The following is a 22,720-nucleotide window of genomic DNA, read 5'->3' on the forward strand; positions in this document are numbered from 1 at the left end:
GTTCAGCAGGATATCAGTGTAGTTAACTTAGCGATATTGTTTATTTAAAAAATATCACTGACGGGCGCCTGGGTGGCTCAGTTGGGTTAAGCCTCTGCTTTCAGTTCGGGTCATGATCTCGGGGTCCTGGGATCAAGGCCCACATCGGGCTCTCTGCTCAGCGGGGAGCCTGATTCCCTCTCTCTCTCTGCCTGCCTTTCTGCCTACTTGTGATCACTCTCTGTCAAATAAATAAATAAAATCTTTAAAATAAAGTAAAATAAAATAAAAATAAAAAATATCACTGACAAATACAAGGTTTAGGCCAGGGGAGAAAATTACAGGGGGAATATGAAGGCAAATATAAGATAATCTCCATTATGTTACCTAATTAATAATAAGCTTTTTAAGATTATGCTACCTGATATATTAGATAGCTTTATAGCTTCGGTCAAATAGTTGCTTGTCTTGGTATTAAAACAGGGAGTTACGAGAATATTTTAAATACACACACATATACACACATACTTAAGGGAGTTACTGGTCTTGATGGTTTCAGAGAATGATTTTTCAGCATATGTATTTGGCAGATATCTTTGGTCCCTTATGTCACATTCCTGTGGCAGAGTTCGGGGTTCAACTGCAATTCCTGGAGACAGTTCCACATGGAACTTGGACATCCCTCACTCAGGCAGAGTCACTCTTCAAGTAGGATGTGTTACATTTTTCACTTCTTGCCTCAGGGTCTTCCCCCAAACCAAGAAAGTCATCTAATGCAAACCTAATTCCAGCCATAAAGCCCAGGAGGGTAGGAGGCCTCCGTGTCTGCCTTCAGCTCAGGTCATGATCACCAGGTCAGGGAATCAAGTCCTCCCTGGGGCTCCCTGCTCCACAGGGAACCTGCTTCTCCTCTGCCTGCTACTCACCCTGCTTGAAAGCTCGTGTCCTCTCTCTCTCACAAATAAATAAATAAAATCTTAAAAAAAAAATCATCCAGGGATCATCGGTAACTGGCTGGCATTGCAAGTTTACGGAGAGATGCTCTGGTCACCGTTTCTAAATAGGCTGCTGGGAGCTGCCCAGAGATCCTGCAGGAGCCACATCCTTGCAGCCCTCAGAGGCAGCTGGAAACAGGGGATCTCATTCTGGCCAGTCTCTTGCCCTGTGTTACCCTGTACACTCCCTCATCCTGCCTCCTCCAACCACCTCCCTGACAAACCACGTGTGCTACGGTCTTTTTTTAAACACAGCTTCTTGAGGATATCGAAAGAGGACAATATGAACTGTATATAAACTATAGAGAACAAACTGATGGTTATCAGAGAGCAGTGGGGTGGGTTAAGCAGGTCATGGGGATTAAGAATTGCATCATTGTGATGATCATCAGATGTTGTAAGTGTTGAATCACTAGATTTTATACCTGAAACTACAATTGCACTGTAGGCTAACCACATGGGATTTACTTATTTATTTATTTTTTATTTTTTATGTATTTATTTGACAGAGAGAAATCACAAGTAGATGGAGAGGCAGGCAGAGAGAGAGAGGGAAGCAGGCTCCCTGCCGAGCAGAGAGCCCGATGCGGGACTCGATCCCAGGACCCTGAGATCATGACCTGAGCTGAAGGCAGCGGCTTAACCCACTGAGCCACCCAGGCGCCCCACCACATGGGATTTAAATAAAAACAAAACCAAAAACCAGAAGTCAATATATAGTGTAGATCATTTTAAGAATATTTTGATTTAATTTGCAACAACGATTTTTAAATACTAAGCATTCGGTAAACAAAATATGAAATTAAAATACTACTTTTAATTAAATTTCTGGAAAATATGCAAAATAAAAATATGACATATGCATACATGATCAAAATATTATTATTGATTATTAATCAATTTCTAAATTCTGAAATATTATCAGTCACTATTTCTTAGAATATCAATTTATTTTTTTCCTAAATAAGAATTTATTATTAAATTTTACCAGGAATCAGCATTTAGCTAATTTTTAACATCAAATGCCAAAAATAATTAATAGTTGAAAGAAACAGATAAGAGAGACTTGTTGGGGGGGTGAGGGGAGAGATAAGGAGGGAGGAAGGGAGGAAACAAAACCATTCAGAAAATGACTACCTTCTAACACACCTGTCATCCAATCACAGATCACAGCTGTACTGTAGGTTTTGGGACATTCTAATCAAACATTAATAACTCTGCCCCAACCTCCACTCTCTCTCTTTTTCCATGAATACATTCAAGTCATTCGGGCTTGTCCCAAACATCCTTCCTCATTATTTTATGTGTTACACCAGGCTTTTCAATCATACTTATAATTTTAAAATGTCCTATAAATCTGTCTACCAATCTTCCCTTTTCCCTTTCTTCCCTCCTTTCTTTTTATTCTTTATTTCATTTTGGGTCTTCTCATACACTCCTTGTGTTAAGTTTTCCTCTTCTTTCTGTCTGCCAATTCAAATCTACAGTGCCTTTCAAATCCCAACTTAAAAGTGATCCTCATAACATTTTGTCTCACCAAAGTTATAAATATTTTAAAAAAGATTTTTATTTATGTATTTGACAGGCAGAGATCACAAGTAGGCAGAGAGGTAGGCAGAGAGAGAGGAAGAAGCAGTCTCCCTGCTGAGCAGAGAGCCCGATGCGGGGCTCAATCCCAGGACCCTGGGATCATGACCTGAGCTGAAGGCAGAGGCTTAAACCCACTGAGCCACCCAAGTGCCCCGAAAGTTATAAATTAATTTAAAACCTTTTTGTATAATGTAGCACTGCAGTACTTAAAAACTAGATATTTGAAGGGGCACCTGGGTTGCTCAGTTTGTTGAGCTTCTGACTTCCCCTCAGGTCATGATCTCTGTGTCCTGAGATCCAGCCCCACATCAGGCTCCCTGCTCAGTGGGGAGTCTACTTGTCCCTCTCCCTCTGCCCCTTTTCCCACTTGTGCATGCTCTCTCTCTCTCCCTCTAATAAATAAAATATTTTTAAAAATTAGGTTCTTGAAGCTGAGTATTTATTATATTCAAAGCACTGTGCTATATGCATTATGTAATTATTATTTATAAAACACTATAGGGAAGTAATATGACTTTTTTCTTTCTGAATATTGTGTATCCTCTTGTAGTCACACAGCTAGTGACAGACTAGCATTATATACCATTAATACTCATCTGTACATATGTAACTCTGAACTTTATATTAGCATGATTTGGAGGAAAGGAGAAATTTTATGTCATTTATATACATACATATGTGTATATATATATATATATATATATGAATTTTGATATAAAATACGAAAATTTTAAAAATAAACCCTCAAATTAAATAGGCAAGTATTTCTAATTCTATAGTACCTATGTGTTCCTTCCCACTCCAACAGCTCTATTTAAACCAACCCCACCATATTGTTTAGTCCTGCGTGATGAGCTTTATACAAATGAAACCAGATTATAATTATAATAATTATAATTATTCTTCTATATATCTTTATTTTTCCTATTCAATCATTTATTTGAAAGATCTATCCATTTAACATACTAGACTGAGTGAATATACTATAATTTATTAATCCACATTACTTTTGGTGGCCATTTGTTTTTCTCCTGTTTTCCTTTTTTAAATTATAACAATGCTCCTAAGAACATTCTTTCCCACATGTCCTAATATAAATGGTTGACTTTATCTATGGCAAAGTATCGTTGCTGCATATACACATCTTCAAATTTACTAGCTAATTATTTTTTTCTTCTTTTCTTTTTTCAGTACTACCATCAGCAGCTTAGGGATGTGCACTTCACTATATTGTCAAATAGAGAATTGTTCAGAATTTTCAGACTTCAATTTTTGCTAACTGTAAAATTTGAACTACAATATCATAAAATGATATCGAGTAAACTAATGAGATTTTTATATATGAATTGACATTTGATATGTTTTCTGTGAAATAGCTACTCTATTTTTGCTTATTTTTCTATTGGGTTATTTGGGATTTGTTGTTGTTGTTGTTACTGACATGCAGAAAATGTCCTATATTCTGAATATTAGTTTTTTTGTTCATTATGTTTTTCATGTAACTGCTCTAAATATATGATTTTTTTTTTCATTTACTTGGTAGTCTGTTGGATAAACTCAGGGTCCTAACTTTAATTAACAATTCTACTCAGTATTTTCTTTAAGTTTTTTTCAATGTATGCCAAAAATTCATACATATATTTTTTTCTAAATTTTAAAACTTTGTTTTTCATGCTTATGTTGAAAATTTTGTGTATGATATAGATTTTGGATCTGGTTATATTTTATCATATGCCTATTTGATTTGCCTATCAATTTTTATTAAACAATTTGTTCTTTACAATCGACAATACCACTTGTTTTAGACTTCAAGTTTAGTATGTATGTGGGCTCTATTTTGAGACTCCCTGCTCTATTTATTGATTGGATTGTTTATCTTAGCCAAGAACAGACATTAAAATACTATAGCTTTGTAATAATACATCTTGTAATATAAAAAAATAAAATCTCTTATATTTCCCTATAATTCTATAAGTATTAACTATTCTTTGCTTTTGTTCTTCCATATATTATTTAGAACTGATCTAATAAATATATTGGCATTCTATTTGGAATTACATTGATTCTGTAGACCAAAAAACAAGGATTTCCATCTTTATCATATTGTACTTTTTATCTGTAAGAATGGTATCCATATGTTTCTATTAATTTAAACATTCTTTAGTAGATTTAAATACATTTTTATAGTTTTATTATACATTTTTATAGTTTTATTTAGTGCTTAATTGTTATGTTAGGTTTGTTCCAAATACATTTTGGTTCTTTGGAAAATGATGTGGATTTTTAATTACATATTTTTTTAAATTACATGATTTCTTTATTACATCAATTTTGCTCAAGTAGAAGTATGATTTAATTTTTTTAAATTTTTGAGTGATATTTTTTATCTAATTATCTTACTGAAGTATATCATTATTTCAAGGAATTTGTAGATTTGGAGGATTTTTCTTATTTTGAAAAAACATTCAACTTGGAAGTATCATGTCGATATGGAACAGAACATTGTCTCATTTTCTTATCCCATAGAGTATATACAATTACTGATATGTTTTTAGTATTTAATATTTTTCTTATCTTCTAAGCCAGATAGCAAGCTAGTTGAAGTCATATGCCATGTCTTCAATGACTTTTGTATCATTTTCTCATAGCACATAGGAAAACACAATTTATATAGCAGAAGAAAAATATTGTGAGCATATATCTATGACAGTATTCTATTACCAACAGGGTAAAATCCTGCATCTTCACCTTATGACTCAAAGTAGTTGATTATTTATCTCCAACCTACTTTTCTATAACAGTTAATGAGTATTTGGGGTAAATTTGACTGTGTGCAATGACACAATTATGTCCTTAACATTTGTTAGCTGTATTCCCTTCTCTTCAATTGATTAAGGCCTACCTGAAGAAAAAATAAATGAAACGACAGAACATAGGTGTTGAAACATATGAATGCATATCTAGTGATCTCTTGTCTCTTTTCATGCAGACATGACAAGTATATTCATGTATGTTTAAAGAGTCTTTAATTTTATGCAATAATCACCAAATTATAAAACTATTGTGGAAGAAAACAATGACTAGAAATCTGCAGCCTAAATACCCGTATTAAAGCCAATGTTAATACCCTCAGTTACATTTTACGTTTCCTTATTTGAACAGAGAGAAGGCAAGGGAAGTGAAGATCTAGTTAGTGACCATCGGTCACAAGATATATTCATAGTCTTAAGAGAATAGTTTCATGCAGAAAATCTGGAAAAGAAATCTCAATGCCATGTAATAGAAGTATTCCAGAAGTAATTAGTTACTTTATTCTCATTATTTATCTAAAGAAAATAGAAGATAAAATAAAATAAAAACTAATTTGAACATTGAGTTTGAATATTTTTTAGTTTGATCTGCTATTGTATTCTTATTATATCACATTTGACTTCAGATTAGATTGCTCTAAAGAGTTCAACACATCAACACTCTTGGTATAAAGATTTGATATTTTACTTTCATCACCTCACTCTTTTATTAAATTACTTCCCTGGAAATTAGATAAAAATTATATTTCTAAGATGAGACTCTTTAAAGTAACTGGTACTGGGGCACCTGGGTGGCTCAGTGGGATAAGCCGCTGCCTTCGGCTCAGGTCATGATCTCGGGGTCCCGGGATCGAGTCCCGCATCGGGCTCTCTGCTCAGCAGGGAGCCTGCTTCCTCCTCTCTCTCTGCCTGCCTCTCTGCCTACTTGTGATCTCTCTCTGTCAAATAAATAAATAAAATCTTTAAAAAAAAAATAAAGTAACTGGTACTAATATCACAATTGGGGTACATAGAACTACAGCTGACATCTGAAGATTTGTTTGTTAATTAATACAGTTAAGAAGTTAAAATAATTAAACTGTAATAAATTAAATGTCTTCAGCAATTTAAAAAAATAACAAAATGAATATGCTTTAAATTTAGCAAATTTGATAATACTTCTTGTGTACTATAGCTTCTGGTAATTTGTAGACCATTATTTTAATTTTTATCAATTTATGACTGTAGTTTAATTTTCTTAAATTATACTTACCTAATATTGTAGTTGTATAATTGTTGGAAGATAGTTAAGTGTTTTATACCTGTGAAGGTAAACTAGTTTTACTATGGTCTAAACCATGATTAAAACTGAGGGGTCAACTAAAGGTTAAATCTTTTATACCAATGTAACACCAAAAGAAAAAAATATAAAAGTTAAAATAAAAAAGCTTTATTGCATGTGAAATATGATATTGTTATTGATTTATTGTGATGGAGGTCCCTGAGATTATCCAGTATTCTTGAGAACATATTATTTTCTAAAAAATGTTTCCTCACTGTAAAACTTAATTATGTTTTATTTCAATTAATTTGAGAGTATCAAATAAAGAATGAAATCTCATCATTTATAGCATGGATGGATCCAGAGGGTCTAATGCTAAGTGAAACAAGTTGGCAAAAGACAAACACCACATGATTTCACTCATGTGTGGAATTTAAGAAACAAAATAAATGAAAGAAAAAGAGACAAACAAAAAAGACTTAACTACAGAAACAAACTGGAGGTTACCAGAGGGAAGGTGGGTGGGGGATGGGTAAAACAGGTGAGGGTTAAGAGTGCATTATCATGAGCACTGAGTAATGCATAGAATTGTGGAATTGTTATATTGTACACCTGAAAATAACGTAACACTAAGTATAATGATAATATAACTAAGAATGTTAGTTATACTTCAATAAAAAAAGAAAAAAATATGCCAAAAGGAAGCACAGAAGTGTCTAATATGAAAATTATTGGAAATGTCATAAGGACAAATCTTTTTAAAGAGGTTTGTGATAACTTTTGTTAGTTTTGAAAAGTTTTGTTTTGTTTTTGTTTACTATGCAAATTATTGGAAACATCATAAGGACAAACTTTGTGATTACTTTTATCACATTTACAAATGTAGTCTATATGTTGGACCCAAGATTGTCATTACTTGCTAGTTTCCAAAATAATTAAGACATTACAGCTATCAGCCAGGTCAAAAAATAATGCTCCAAAAATATTTTGGAGAAAGTTGGGGACTTAAATATCCTTAAATTAAAGAAAAATTACATATGTAAATTACCATTTGAAGTCTCAAATGACCACAATAAAGGAGAGAAAATCAAGAAGTAGCTAAAATCCCCAAATTACAAAATATACAAATTTTAGATTACAAACATCCACACTCTAATCATATTAATTTCTTAATAGGAATAGTGAATTCATCCTATTGTGAGTATCATGAAAGAGGACAATGGGTCTGAAGATGGGAGGGAAAAGAAGAGGCTCATTCAAGTACTGGGTTTCTATAATGAATGCTGGTTAAGAAGTAGGATGATACCTTCTATTAAGGGGAGAGCTGTAAGAAAGCAAGGAAGCATCAGATTCATAATGTGATCAAGCAATAGTCCAGTGCATACATGAACACAGCACAATGGCATGTGTTCCTTTGTCATATGTCCCATGGAACTGCATGTTTAGGTGCTATGCAGGGATACAAGTATTTTTCTCTTCGTATAGTTATATCATCCATCCTCTTGTCTGGCATGGACAGAGGTCATTGCTGCTGCCCCTCGGAACAATTTGTTACTTAAACTGTAACACCTGGAGGATTTTACTAGTTGCCAAGCACATTTAGATATGGCCTTAAGAAACACTGATACTGACAACAGGTCTTTGGGGAGAAGGACGATGTGCGACCGTGAAGCTGGGCAGCTGGGGACGCCTGGCTCGCTCAGGGCGGAATGCTGCCCCTTCACCAAAGCCGGGCAGCCGGGAACGCCTGGCCCGCCCAGGGCGGATTGCTGCCTGCTTCAGGGAAGCTGAGCACCCGGGAACACCTGGTCAGCTTAGGGTGGAACGAAAACCGCCTGCTTCCCTTTTTCGTTGTCGCTCCTTTCTCTTCCCAGAAGTGCTCATTGTTAGTTAGATGAGTCCTTTGAATGTGCTTGGTTAACTATAAACCTTACCCTCCTCCTTGCTGGCCTGCAAGAAGTGAGGAACGTGTGACCTTCATCAATCCTTCTGTTGGCTATTGTTTTCTATCTAATAAAAGTGAGACTGTGGAGTTGCTTGTGGCAGCAGTCCTTTTCGACTGTTTTGTCTCCTGCTCCCAGTCTTTTGCAGCTGATTTGTCTGTGCCTAATTCTTCTCTCGTCTCCGTCGCGGACTGGAAGTGGCCGTCATTATGCCAAGTATAAGGTAGTGGTGATCATGCCAAAAGGCATCCTGAGTAAGGGGTAGATTATGAGCAAACAAACCAGTAAATGAGGAGGAGGTTTATTTAAAAAAAAAAAAAAAAGGATAAATCTAAATTTTAAATTTTAGTGACATATAATTTTAACTTGCTTTCTCAGCAGGCCTTCAGCCTATCCAATTCATTCCATCGGAAATGACTACACACAGATACACTCACACATCTTTTAAAAATAATCCTCAGAGGACTTAGCATGATTAATAAATAGATTGACATCTTGGGAAAGAAGGAAAGAAAAAAAACAGTGTTAGAAGGGTAAAAAGTTCAAGCTGTTAGAGAGTTCCAAGTTCCTGGTTCCTATTACATATTTTATTATTATAATTTTTTTCTTTGTATGACTGTATCAGTCCCCTTATAACCTCAACACTTTTGAAAGAAAAAGAAAAGAGATGTGAGCTGTAGTGAGACAGGAACCTTCCTCCACCCTGACAGATACTACCCAAATCCAACAAATCTCTGTAAAAATTTCAGTCCTCAGATTAACAAAGGAGAACTTAAAATTTTGAAAATTCAAAAATAACAAGTCTACTTTCGCATGTCTGCTATCAAAAGTAATTTCACCCACTTGAAAACAGATTACGGAAACATTCCCTATCTTGTTATTACTGTCTCTGCGGCCTTCTTTTCTCTCTTTGATCTAGAGTGGAAAGTGCTTACTAAAGACATGGACACCAAGAAAAACAAAGCTGTTGTGACAAATGCTTTCTATTTGGGAAAAAAAAAAAAAAAGATGTATTTTCTTCACATATGATATCATGAGATCTGTATTTATCTTTTGTAAGGACATTTCCATTTTCACCTTTAAGCAGCTTTTAGTTTATTATTAATTTCAACTTCTTTCCACTGGGCATTGGGTTTCCTGAATACCACACCCATTACTATATTCATTTAGAGGAGGAATCTGGATTCAAAGTATGACAACCCACTTGTCCAACGATATGAAATGTCTTTGGCAGTCAACAAACTGATACTTATAAATTCATAGGATTATATTAAGTGCTTGCATTAGTGCAGACAGTAAGGCGCATTCTTCTGTTGTTGAAAACTGGCCCATGAAAGTGTTCCCACATTTATCACAGAAGGAATGCTCTGGAGTTAGTTGGAAGAAGTGAGTGAGTTCTAAAGGATGGACTTTATCATATATAATCTAGCATTCATAGCCGGGGCTGACATTCCACAGTGAATTCTTCACTGGATTTTTTTTAGTTCTGCTTCCAAAAGAAAAGAAAAGAATACATATACATGCAAATGAACAGTAAACATGCAAAGGAATTATTTGAGTGTCTTCTAAACTTTAGGAAAATTTTTAGCAAAAATTAAGAAGTTTATCATTGTATCTAAATTAAAAAGATGTTTAGGGTTTTTTGTTTTTTTGTTTTTTGTTTTTTGTTTGTTTGTTTGTTTGTTTTAATAGATGTATAACATCCAAGGCAAGTTATTTGTATATCAAAATTACTAAGCAAAAGAAAATTAAGGAAGTGTTAAGAAATAAGCATATTGAAGTTGACTATTGATGCAGGACACAATAAAAACAACCAACATATATTACTGCAGATATCCTTTGAGTTTTGGTTTAAGATTTATGTGAAGCCTGTGAATTTTTGCCAAACAAGTGGGTAAAGTAGAAGGGACTAACGACCACCTTTAACATATTCAAGTATGGGGTTGCTTTTAAGGGATCTGAAACTCTGCCAGACAAATAGACCAAAAAGGTTACCAGGAAAGCAAGGCATGAGAAGCCTCAATCAGTGTGTGAGAAGACTCACCCTAGCCCAGGGGCATTCATTCAATGTGACTTCTCAAAATGGGGTATGGCTTTTGGGTAGAGGAAATTACAGGTCAAGATTATCAGTCCCTTTACATCAGAGGCTGTGTCTTTTTCTCTTGTACCTCTAAATGTACTTGTCACATTTAGGTAATAACTTAAAGTAATTAAAAAATAAATAAATAACTTAACTTATTAAGCAGTGTAGTTTGTTTATATACCTACGGAAAAACATAGATTTTGCTTTGGTTTTCTGGTTAATAATAGTAGGTGGCATAAATTGTTCTCAATAGTCTCTCCAGGCATGTATTTATATAACATTGGTTAAACTTCTAGCCAAAATGAAAATTAGGTAAAATTTTATAAGAAAATGATAGCTAGAAAAAGAGGAGAAGCTAATGAAATAAAACAAATATGAAATAGAGTAGCTCAATGGAACCAGAAGTTGGTTCTTTGAAAAGACTAATATTTACCAGTTTATCCCTATCATTATCAAGAAAAAAAAAAAAAGGAAAGGGAACAAAAGAATCATTTGAAAGAGAAAGAAGATATAGCTGTAGGAGATGTAGTCATTGAAAAATTCTAATGAGAGAGGGTTCCTGGAGGCCAGTCACTTAAAGGTCTACCTTCAGCTCAGGTCATGATTCAGGGGGGCTTGGGATCTAGCCCTGAGTCGTTTGTGCTCAGTGGGGTGTTGGGTCTGTAATCAAAGGAGAGAGACTAAAACAAAGCAGAGATCAAACAAAGCTTTATTTTGCTCCAAGCATCGAGAATCAAACTGACCAGTCAGGGCCACCTCTTATAGAGAGGGTGACCCCTCTTTGCCTTACCGACTAACTTTTAAAGGCAAAGGCCATGTGGTTGAGCCTGGCCACACACAGGTGGCCAATGAGATTGCAATACACAGAGAAAGATGCCCAATCATGCTAGGTCACACACAAGTGACCAATTGAATTGCAATTTACCTTATAGTAGATATTTGAACTAGCCTATCACCTTGGTCAGAATTGGCACCCAAAAGGCAGGGCCCACACTCCTTGGTAGCTAGGGAGACAGTATGTGCACCACACTGATAGGATGTCTCCACTTGGCCTGACCCACCCTTGTATTTGGGCTTTGTTACCTGGGACTGGTTTCTTGGACTTGCTTTTAAGTAAGTCCCCTTGGGGCAGGGGGCAGGGTCAGTTTAAGTTTTACTGAATAAACAACAAAATCACTATTTAACCAGATGGAATTGCTTTGGCTAAATAGACCCTTACATGGGGAGCCCATTTCTTCCTTTCTCTCTGCCTCTCCATCTGGCTCATGTTCTCTCTCTCTCTCTCAAATAAATAAATAAAACCTAAAAAAAAAAAAAAGAATGAAAGAGAGGACATTAAGAACAAATTTCCATTTGAAATTCTAAAAGTCAGGTTAAGATGAATAATTTTATCTAAGTTGCCAAACCTAAATCACTGAAATCTAAATTAAAAAAAAAAAATGGGAATTCTGAAAAATCCTACAGTGTTTTAAAAAGTACATATTTTTCCATCAACAAAACAAAATAAAAAAAAAAAAAGCAAAGGAAAAGGGATCTCCACATTTTTGATGGTATCTATGCCCAAAACGATGATGTCTACCAAACATTTATAGAACACGTACTTTAACTTGTACAAGAACTATTCTACAATAGAGAAGAATGACTACTTACTTCATTGAAGTTAGGATGACATAGTTATTTAAACTCACAAAGCAAGAAGTAAAAGAAAAATTAAAAGCCAAGCCCTCAAGTCATTGGTAAAACAATCCTGAAAAACAGTAAAATAGTAGTAATTTTATCATGGAAATACTTAAAAATTATAATTTACCATGAGCAAGTTGAGTTTATCCAAGGAATGAAAAAAAGATAAATTTAACAGAGGACAATTAATCTAATTTACTAAAAATGGTTCAAGAAAAAATGTATGATCACCTAAATGAATAGCAAAGTCTACTAAAATTCAAGTTTCCTTCATGTTAAAATATCTCAGAAAAATTTAACTATAAGTGAATCTTCTTCTTTTTTTTAAAATAGATTTTGTTTATTTATTTGACAGAGAGAGAGATCACAAGTAAGCAGAGTAGGCAGAGAGGCAGGCAGAGAGAGAGGGGGAAGCCGGCTCCCTGAGCAGGAAGCCTGATGTGGGGCTCGATCCCAGGCTCAAGGTTTAATCCACTGAGTCACACAGGCACCCCTAAGTGAATCTTCTTAACCCAAGAAAAGATTCTGCAGCCCAGTGGTGATGTGTATGATAATGATCAGTCTCTGACAGCATCATCTTTAAGATTGAGAATAAGAGAAGAATATATTTCAGAATCATTATCCTCCCATATTTTACTAGAAAGTCTGGCCAATACAATAAAACAAGGAACATAATTGAAGGTTAAAAACATTGCAAGTGAAATTATAGCATGATCCCTATGTATAAAGGATATAATTATTTAAGTAGCAATACAATTTAATTATTCAGAGTTTATCAAGTTTTCTCAAACACCAGAGTATAGAAATAAAGTCCATTCTATAAATTAACTTCTGGAAAAGGTGTCACTAAAATTGCAAAAATACAAAGTTTTCTAAAGAATAAACTAAAGAAGTTGTACAAGACTTTTGTGGTGATATTAGAATATTGTATTGAAAGACATTATAGAAAACCTGTGTACATTGTTCATTTATGGGAAGCCTATTATCAGAAATATTTCAAACTTAATCCAAATTGATCTATTGACAAATATAATTCCAAGCAAAATCTCAGTATTCTCATTTATTTTTAATGAAATTTGTTAATTCTAACTTTGATATGGAAATGTTAATTCTAACTTTGATATGGAAATGCAGCGGTCCAAGAATGGCCAAGAAACTCCTGAAGTGGGACAGGGTGGATGAAATATTATACTGATTATTAATCCATAATAAATGTATTAAAATTAAGACTATGGTAATAGAACAGAGAAAAGAAAAATATTCACCAATGGAGCAAAATAGAGATTCATGCCCGGATAATGTGGAAATTTGGCATGAGAGATCTGATATTAAATATCAATTGTTTTACCTCCTCTATTTGCACATTCCTTTAGCATTTTCTTGGCATATTATTTTATCACCTGGGGCTCAGAAGAAACATCTTTTTTTCTTTTATCTTTTCTTTTTCTTTTTTTTTTTTTTAAGAAACATCTTTTTAAACTTCCCACTTCAATAGCATGGCATGGGGTTGTATACATGATACAACATATATATCATATGTGTCTGTATATGTGCTGGGGTTGTAGATAATATGTAGTATTTATTACTACTTGATATATTTCAGCTTATTCTAAGTGCTGCATCCTTTTTGACTTGTAAACGTCAAAGCAATGGCTTCTGTGATCTGTTATCATGATCATTTTAAACATGAAGAAACCGAAGATCAAGGTAGTTAAGAATTTTGATTAAGGTTCTTCACTTTAACAAGAATAAGCGCTAACATTGGGATTTGAATGCAGGCTATCAGTGTCCAACGACTCCACTGCTAGAAATTAGGAGCATTTCTCTAAAAGCCACATCTTTTAAAACATTGTTTATTTTTTTTTAAATTCGCAAACTAGAATTTTAATGGAATTTAATTAGCAAAACTAAATTTTCTAGAGAGAAAAGACTGAGTAACCGGCATTAAATTAATACTCTAGGAAAAAGATGTTCACTTATCCTACTCGACTCAAAACTTTTCTATATAGCAATATACAGAAAATAGAGAAAAGTGACATAGGTATTGAAGTATGTGGTTATTGTTACTAAGTCACCATGAAAATGAAATAGAGAGTTTTTATTATCATATTATCATATCATACTATTGTATTTGTGTTGCAATGCCAGTGGAAGTAATCAGAATACAAAAATAAAAACACAACATGCCAGCTATGTCACAAATACACAGGTGAGAGATTGGAAAGAAAATGTTAGTATTTTTTACCTTGTTGGAGGCATATGAGGATGCTTATTCCTTTTATTTTCTGTATTCTCCCTATCTTTAGCAAAAGTCATGTGTTACCCTGTCAGTTAAAAAAAAAAATATGTGTGTGTGTGTGTGTGTGTGTGTGTGCTATTTCTAAGTATTGTTTTAGCGAATTAAGAGACATTTTCCGTTTCAGTGTTCTGACAAAGGCTACGGTACAGAGGAAAGGCCCGTTTCTGGATCTGTGAACTTGCTCTGTGGTTGACCAGTTTCAAGCTTGGGTAAACCACACATCCTCATTTTGGGATGGAGAAAACCGAAGTTCAGAGAAACCAACGGGCACACAGGGATGTTCTGAAGATCAAATTAGATAATGGACAAGAAAGGACTTTAAAAACCATAAAGGCTCATAGAGATAAGGTCCTACTGCATTCTGGTAAAGTGTGAAACCTGTAGTTGAATGAAATACTTGTGATCTAATGGCCCAGAAAAATCAATAGTATGTTATTTTAAGCTCTATCCTTGACTCGTTTCTTACTCAAAGAACATCTTCAGGAAGGGAAGTTAAGCTTCCTGTACTAGACTTTTCTCCTGCTGAATAACATGCATAACACTCTTTATTTCTTTGCAAAATGAATAGGGATCAGTGCATTAGAGCAAGTTCAGTTCAGAATATTATTACCATCACAGAATGATATATTCCAGCCCAAAAGATTTTAGGTCATGCCATATTTATATTACATAAAAATCAAAACTCTAGCACTAACTAAATGGTCATTTGGTTTTCTTTCTTTATTTCAGCCAAATTCCTTCATGGCAGTATTTAATATGATTCTTTTATAAATCCAGAGGCCATTGGGTTGGGTGTTAAATTACAATTGAAAACTCTTGTTTGGTTTAAAGTGGTTAGTGCTATTAGTTTGAAGGTTAAACAAGTACCGGAAAACATCCCATAAAAGAAACTTAAGTGCAGGCAAAAGCATAGACAAGAGGGGGGTAGGTAAGAGCCCCAGTTGGCCTGCATTGGTGGGAGAGAGGGCATTTTTGTTAACAAAAATTGATGCTAATGGTTACAGTTGATTGAATATTTCTTTTCTTTTTTATCAAAGGTAGTCTATTGTGATCAGATCCAAGGCCAGGAAGTTAAGAGCATTTCTGTAAAAGAACCAATACATATTAATTTAAATGTCTTTTGAAAATAATATAAGGCAAGCAGGAAAGCAAGGATAGCCCTATTTCATGTGTCATTTGTGGTGATTCTCATTTCTATATCAAAACTATAGCCACTGTTTCTATTCTCAGTGGCAATGATTGCTTACATTGCTTGGGGTTTTTTTGTTCCTGGTTTTTACCCAGTTTGCCTATATGACCATTAATACAAAATATGAATAATTTGCTCTAGATATATTAGAAATCAGTTGTTAAAATAATGTTCTGAAAGATCAAGACATATTCTCCAAGAGAAAGGAATTTTAATGTCCCTTGAATGCCATAAAACTCAATTCCTTTCTTTTTAGTGAACATGTACATTTTATTGCTTTTACTGGTAAGGAAAAAAAGGACAGATGGCACAGAAATGGAACCTCGGAAAATCGCTTACAGTGAAACCAATTTTAATACCCTTGCTAATAAAGTTCTCTCTATACATATGGGCCTGATATTTCCAGGAAAAAGAGAGTAATTCTTCATTTTGTCTGGGGAGTTTAACTCTTTCAATACCCCCGGGCACTATACGGTGCATTAAATTATACTAAATAGCCTGAAAGAATTAATGCACTTTTCAAGTCAAGTCTTTTATTTCTTTATGCTGGGTAACATCAGGCCATTGATCATATTAGAAAGTCTAACCAACTCCCACAAGGCACTTTCCCTTATGTCAGAGCTAGCCAGGTGTGATGGTTTCCTTTCTTGAACTCCAATAAACTTTATAAGACCTATCCAACATCATTCAACTAAATCACATAATGGCAAATTTATAGCCCAATGGTTAAATGATCTAGTTGATTGTCTCTACTGCTTGCTAACTAAATATTAAAAATAAAGCGAGCTAACCAAACGTTTATCTAAAATTGTGTTTCTTGACCTTTATCATCCCCAAACAAGGGAAAAGCTTCATGCCACACCGAATTTCCCTTAATTATGTCTTTCCCCAATTGGTCTTGTAAAATGGGGTAGCCAGTCAAGCTTTTTATCCCACCTCAGGGGGTCGAGAGAATAGGAAACCTGTCACTAATTCCTTTCACCTTACAGGCAAAACTCCTTCACCCAATTAACTAAGACCAGGTGCACCCTCCAGTGAGTCTGAGGAATGCAGAGAACTCACAAACCCTGCTTCCATTTTGGCAGAAAGGGAGTCCAGCCTGCACCTGATTAGCAAGCTTTGCTAGGGCTGCAGAAAGTCGGTAAATGGATATAATTTTTCCCAGGGAAGCTGGTAAAGATCACAGATGCTGCATGTGAATGATGATACATGGCAGCCATTCACACAAATCTGCAAGCACCGACATGCTAAGGTACCATTCAGACACGAGTGGTCTTTAACAAACTCCAAGGACATATCCAAAGGATATTATTAATTGAGTTTTCAAGAGTAAACATTAATATATATGAATGAAAATGGTGGCAAAATAGCAGCGTAGGTGGAATGGACACTAATCCTAATTTTGAAATTAGAAAGGACTACCCTAAAGTATCAAGCTATGACAAAGGCAGCAGTGGTAGCTAATGGCTGTAGAAGAGAATCCTGGAATTCCAAAGAGCTTGATTCGAAACACTGACTGAGTTATGACCCCACTGGTTGCATATGTTTGCATAAATTCCTTAATTTTTTTTTTAATTTTTTTATTTTTTATAAACATATATTTTTATCCCCAGGGGTACAGGTCTGTGAATCACCAGGTTTACACACTTCACAGCACTCACCCAAGCACATACCCTCCCCAATGTCCATAATCCCACCCCCTTTTTAAAAATTTATTTTAATTAATTAATTAATTTACTTACTTATATACTTACTTATAGATTTTATTTATTTATTTGAGAGAGAGAGAGAGCACAAGCAAGGGAGAGCAGCAGAGGGACAGGGAGAAGCAACCTCCCTGCTAGGAAGTAAGCTTGATGTGGGGCTCAATCCCAGGACCCTGGGATCATGACCTGAGCAAAAGACAGAGGCTTAACTCACTGAGCCAACCAGGTATCCCCCACCACCAAATTTTATTTATTCATTGAGAGAGTGCATGCACACATGAGTGAGGGGAAGTGTAAAGGGAGATGGAGAGGCAGACTCCCCATTGAGTGTGGAGCCCAACATGGGGCTGGATCCCAGAACCCCAACATCATGACCTGAGCCAAAGTCAGACACTTAACAGATTGAACCATCCAGGCACCCCTTTGCATTAATTCCTTAATCTCTCTCATACTCAGTTTCCTTGGTAAAACTGGAAAGTTAAAAATAATAATAGTAATAATAATAATAATAATACCGATTTTATAGGGTTGTAGTGCAGATTAAATGAAATAATGTCAGACTTTAGAAGGCTATGGCTGGCATATAGTATATACTAAGTAATTGTGTGCTCTTATGATTATGAAGATATTTAATTATTAAAAGTAGCAAAATAATCAAATGAAAATATGTTCTTTTCCAGAAGGTAAGTCTTTTAAATGAGAAGTTAAGACTCCACCTAATAATTGGGCACCAACTGGCTGGGATCCAGGAAATTGAAAGGGAACGGTTTAGAGCTGTGATTTTCCGAATGCACTTAGCTGGGTCCTCAAGCAGTTTTTGGAGGTGCCTGGGGGCTCATGTTGCAAAGGAGAAAGAGGCAGTGTGGGGGCTGAGTAGGCAAAGTTTCCCACTCCCACTTTAATCAGGGAGCAGGTTTCCTTTGATCTATTTTATATATTAGATTTCATCATACAATTTTATTTCAAAATTTTAAAGCTAAAAAATTTTAAAAGCACAAACTTAGTGTAACTTGAAGGCTGTTGGTGCTGAGGATAACAGTTATATACTCCCTTCCTTTGGGTTATTTCCCCAATCCACACAGGTAAACAGTGAATATGCCTCCACTAGGCGTGCTAATATTAAATACTAATAATCAGCCTTCCTTTGCTGACTTCTTGTAAGGTGATCACATTGTAACTAAACCCAAGTCTATCTGCCTGATGCACTAAAGCCAATCACTGAGACATTATGTTTGTAGCAAAGGAAGACTTATTCCAGAGGCTGACAATTGAGAAGAGGGGATGATGAGCCTCAACTCTGCCTTCCTGAAAGGGGGAGAGAACAAGTTTTTGTTCTCTTAGGGACTGAGTTTACATATAGATTGATGAAAAGGAAGGAGAAGCTAGTGACAATTTATAAGGAAAGACAGAGCAGGAGCTTTGAGCAAACATATGTAACACACATCTCATATACACTTTGGGGTGGATACTTAACATGGCAACAAGGCAAAATGTAACCCCTTGCATCAGGAGGTTATTTTAGGACAAGGAGAAGGGGCTATGGGTTTGTCCCAAGAGCCAGTGTAAATTGGATAGGGTCTTGGGCTCCTTATCTCTGGTAAGGAATGCGAGGGTGGTGCTTATTCATAGGCAGGAAGCCCATCAGTTGACCTTGAGTCTAGCCTTCTGCAGAAATAGCTAGTGGATTTTTTAGTGGGGTCTAAAAAGACAATAGCTGATTAGGAAGAAACAGGTCTCTGAAAATCAAGCTTTGAACTTTCTGCTAGTTTCAACCTCATTAACCCTACGGGGCATAGTTTCAACAATGACTCTTGATCCACTGGATTTCTTTAGTTTCTATTAGGGATTACACCCTATCACGGCTTGCAAAAACCTTAATGAATCACAAGTTCTCCAAGAAGAGAAGAACGTCTGCTCATTGTTGGCGATGTCTGGAAGAAGATTTAACCAATCCTAACAAGTCAGCTATTGACCACTTCTTTCTATCCAAGGAGCCTATGATTCTTTAAGAAAGCACGTGTCCAGGAGGTTGACTCATTTACAACATACAGTTTCGTAAGAGGGTCTTAAGATTTCATCAGCGAGGTAAACCCACAAAATACCACATAAGCCTCCTTTTTTTCTCTACAAAAATCCTCTTTCTATTCTTGTGTCATCTGCACTTCGTCTCTGTGACTTTGACATCTCTTCTTAAGAAGTATAGCAGCTCCTGTCTGACTGATTCCTGCTCTGTTACCTGAGTAGCTCAACAGTCCCACTGATGGAGGGGACACCCACTTGGCTCAGCTGTACAGTAAAGATTTTAAGTTGCATCTGGACACTTTAGGTTTGAGACCATCAACTACGACTTCCAAAATGTAAACTGAACAAATATAAATTATGACCCCCCACTTAACTTTGACTCAGTTTGAAATAGTCAAAGTAGTACCATCCCAAAGACTCTTCTTTAAAGGCTTCTTGTGCTCAGTTACCTCTTTCAAAGAACCTTAAAAGGGATGTAAGTCATAACCCAGAGCAACATCATTGAAAAACATTTTTAAATGATCTTTCACCTTTAATTATCTTTCAAGTACTCAGTGAATATTTCATTGGCTAGTCACCCTCCTGCCACCCATCCCTGAAAAATTCTGCTCTATTCCGAACTTGAGAAGTCATTCTATATTTCCTTCTCAGAGATAGCCTGTTTTGAGTCCCTTCTCTTTCTTCACTTACATAACAAATGAGAAATGGGAGTCTTCCAAAAGCCAAAAATATATTTCTATTACTAAGTTTAGCTAGAGCTTTCACAAGATATTTCTTATTGATATGTTTAGACTTGTTGTATAAATAGCTGAAATTTAGAATCAGATGTTTAGGGGGGGAAAGTCAAAATATTTGGTAGGAATTTAATAAAACTTGATTGAAAGCATTTGTCATCTGCGTATTTCTTATACATTTCTTAAAATGCCCCATCCTGAATCTCTCTGTGTATTAATTTTCCATGGTAGTTACCACACTCCTATTTCCTATTCCAAAAAAACAATAATACATAATTTTATACCATTTTATAGCCCTGGACCTATAAGCCAATAAATTCCTGAAATTTTAAAGACTATTAAATAATTTTTGCCAATTCAGGTATATAAAAAAAGCATTCTTTTCCTAGACTAGATTTTTCCCCACAAGAAGTTCTTTTAAAATGTCTTTCATTAATGAAAGAGTATTTTTAAGTCTAACTTTTCCAATGATTTTTTTCCCCTAATAAATCAAGGGGAAAATGAAATTAATAAAAAAGTGCTTTTTGCAATGGTCCAAGTCGTATATGTAAGTTTCCCCAATAAAATTTTAAACTGTTTTTCTTTAATGTCCACTACTGCAATAGGTACATAGTGGAACCAAGCAAATCCTTGAGGAACACATGTGGATATGGAATTCAGGATCTCAAGATGTAATAGTGAGTGGGAATGCAGAGGATTTGAGTTCTAGCCTTCCTTCTTACCCCATTGGATGACTTTGCAAAGAAATTAGGTGGACGTTTTGAGGTAACTTTATTCTCTGGATTTTGGATAATTACTGTATAAAACTAGGTTAAAACTTGCCATCACTACTAAATAGGATTACTCTCAAGCTCAATAAAAATTATTTAAAATAGAGGAATAAAATCTATCACTTGAGTGTTACTATAGGTCAGACAATTAGAGCATGTATTTTACCCATTTGTTCATGCACACACATATACACTTAAAATAGCTGATGGATATTTTAAATCTAAAATAATTCATTTGGATATAAGCTTCCATGGGGAAAGAAATCTAATTGTGCTCCATTTTTCTCTTGTATCTGTGTTATCTAAAACAGCAGCCCCTAGTCACATGTGACTGTGGAACATTTGAAATGTGTTTAGTCTGACTGAAGATCTGAATTTTAATTTAATATAATTAATTTAAATTTTAAAACAATATTTAATTCAGTTAATGGAAAACTTTAAATCATGTTTGGAATGACTTGGACACATGAATCCACTTTTTCAACTGCAAATTTTATGAAATCTAAATTCAAATAGATATTTCAGACAAAAATTTAGCATCCAGATGGAGAAAAGTGTTGTGAATATAAAATACTCATTGGGATTTAAGACTTGGTATGAAAAATAAGATGTAAAATATCTCATTAGTATATTTATATTTTAATAATCTGAAATAATATTTTGCACATACTGTGTTAAATAAAATATTTCATTAAGGTAATTTCCCTTTTTTTTATTAAACAAACAATGTGGCTACTAGAGAATTTAAAATTACTTATGTGGTTATTTTTGTTCTGGATAGAGCTGCTGTATATTTACAAATGAAATTATGTTGAAATAAATTTAAAATCCCGGCTTTAAGTCCAGAAAAAAGATGGAACGGAGCTTGAGGGTGTGTATAAACTAAGGAAAAGTGAATAATAGGTCTTTGTACTTTTATTAGAGAAACTATACAGACCTGAAATAATTTCATGATGTCACAAACATTGATAATACATTTTGGTGGTATAGAATTTCACTGTATTGATCTTAGTTTCACAATTAAATTCAAAAATGAAATAAATTAAAATATCTCCAAACTTCACAAAATAACATTTAGGTGGCATATTTATGATAATGAAAATAGTTTTTAAAAAACATGGACTTACATTTTTCCTCTTTGAAATGAATGCATCCTAAACATCATCTTATATTAAAATGGAGTATTTTATGGAATGATATTCCATAAATGGAATGATTTTATGGAATGATATTCCATAAATGGAATGACATTCTCCAATGCAGCTATTTTATTTATTTATTCAACAAATATTTATGTACAGGCACAGCCCTTGGTTCTGGGATAAAATATGGTAAACAGGGAGATTTGGTCAACACATCCTAATGGAACTTATATAGACCAACTACAGAGAAATTTAAATAAATATATATGACTTAATAAATGTAAATAAAACATAGTAAGTCCTTTTCAGAAAGAAGTAATGGAATTCAGGAACAGTTTTTAGTGACTCTCAGAAGACGGGAACCTCACTGAATTGCACCAAGGAGAGAATAAGTGTGAGAATTAGTCAATGAATCTGAATAGCTCTGAATATCTGAATACCACAATGTAGTTCCATGAAAAGATAAAATACCAGGGGAAAGATCTGGGGATAAATGTAGGGTGTTTAAAGTGGAGAC

Source organism: Mustela putorius, unplaced genomic scaffold, assembly GCF_011764305.1.
Source record: "Mustela putorius furo isolate JIRA1106 unplaced genomic scaffold, ASM1176430v1.1 tig00000129_pilon_pilon_pilon, whole genome shotgun sequence".
NCBI classification, from domain to species: Eukaryota; Metazoa; Chordata; class Mammalia; order Carnivora; family Mustelidae; genus Mustela; species Mustela putorius.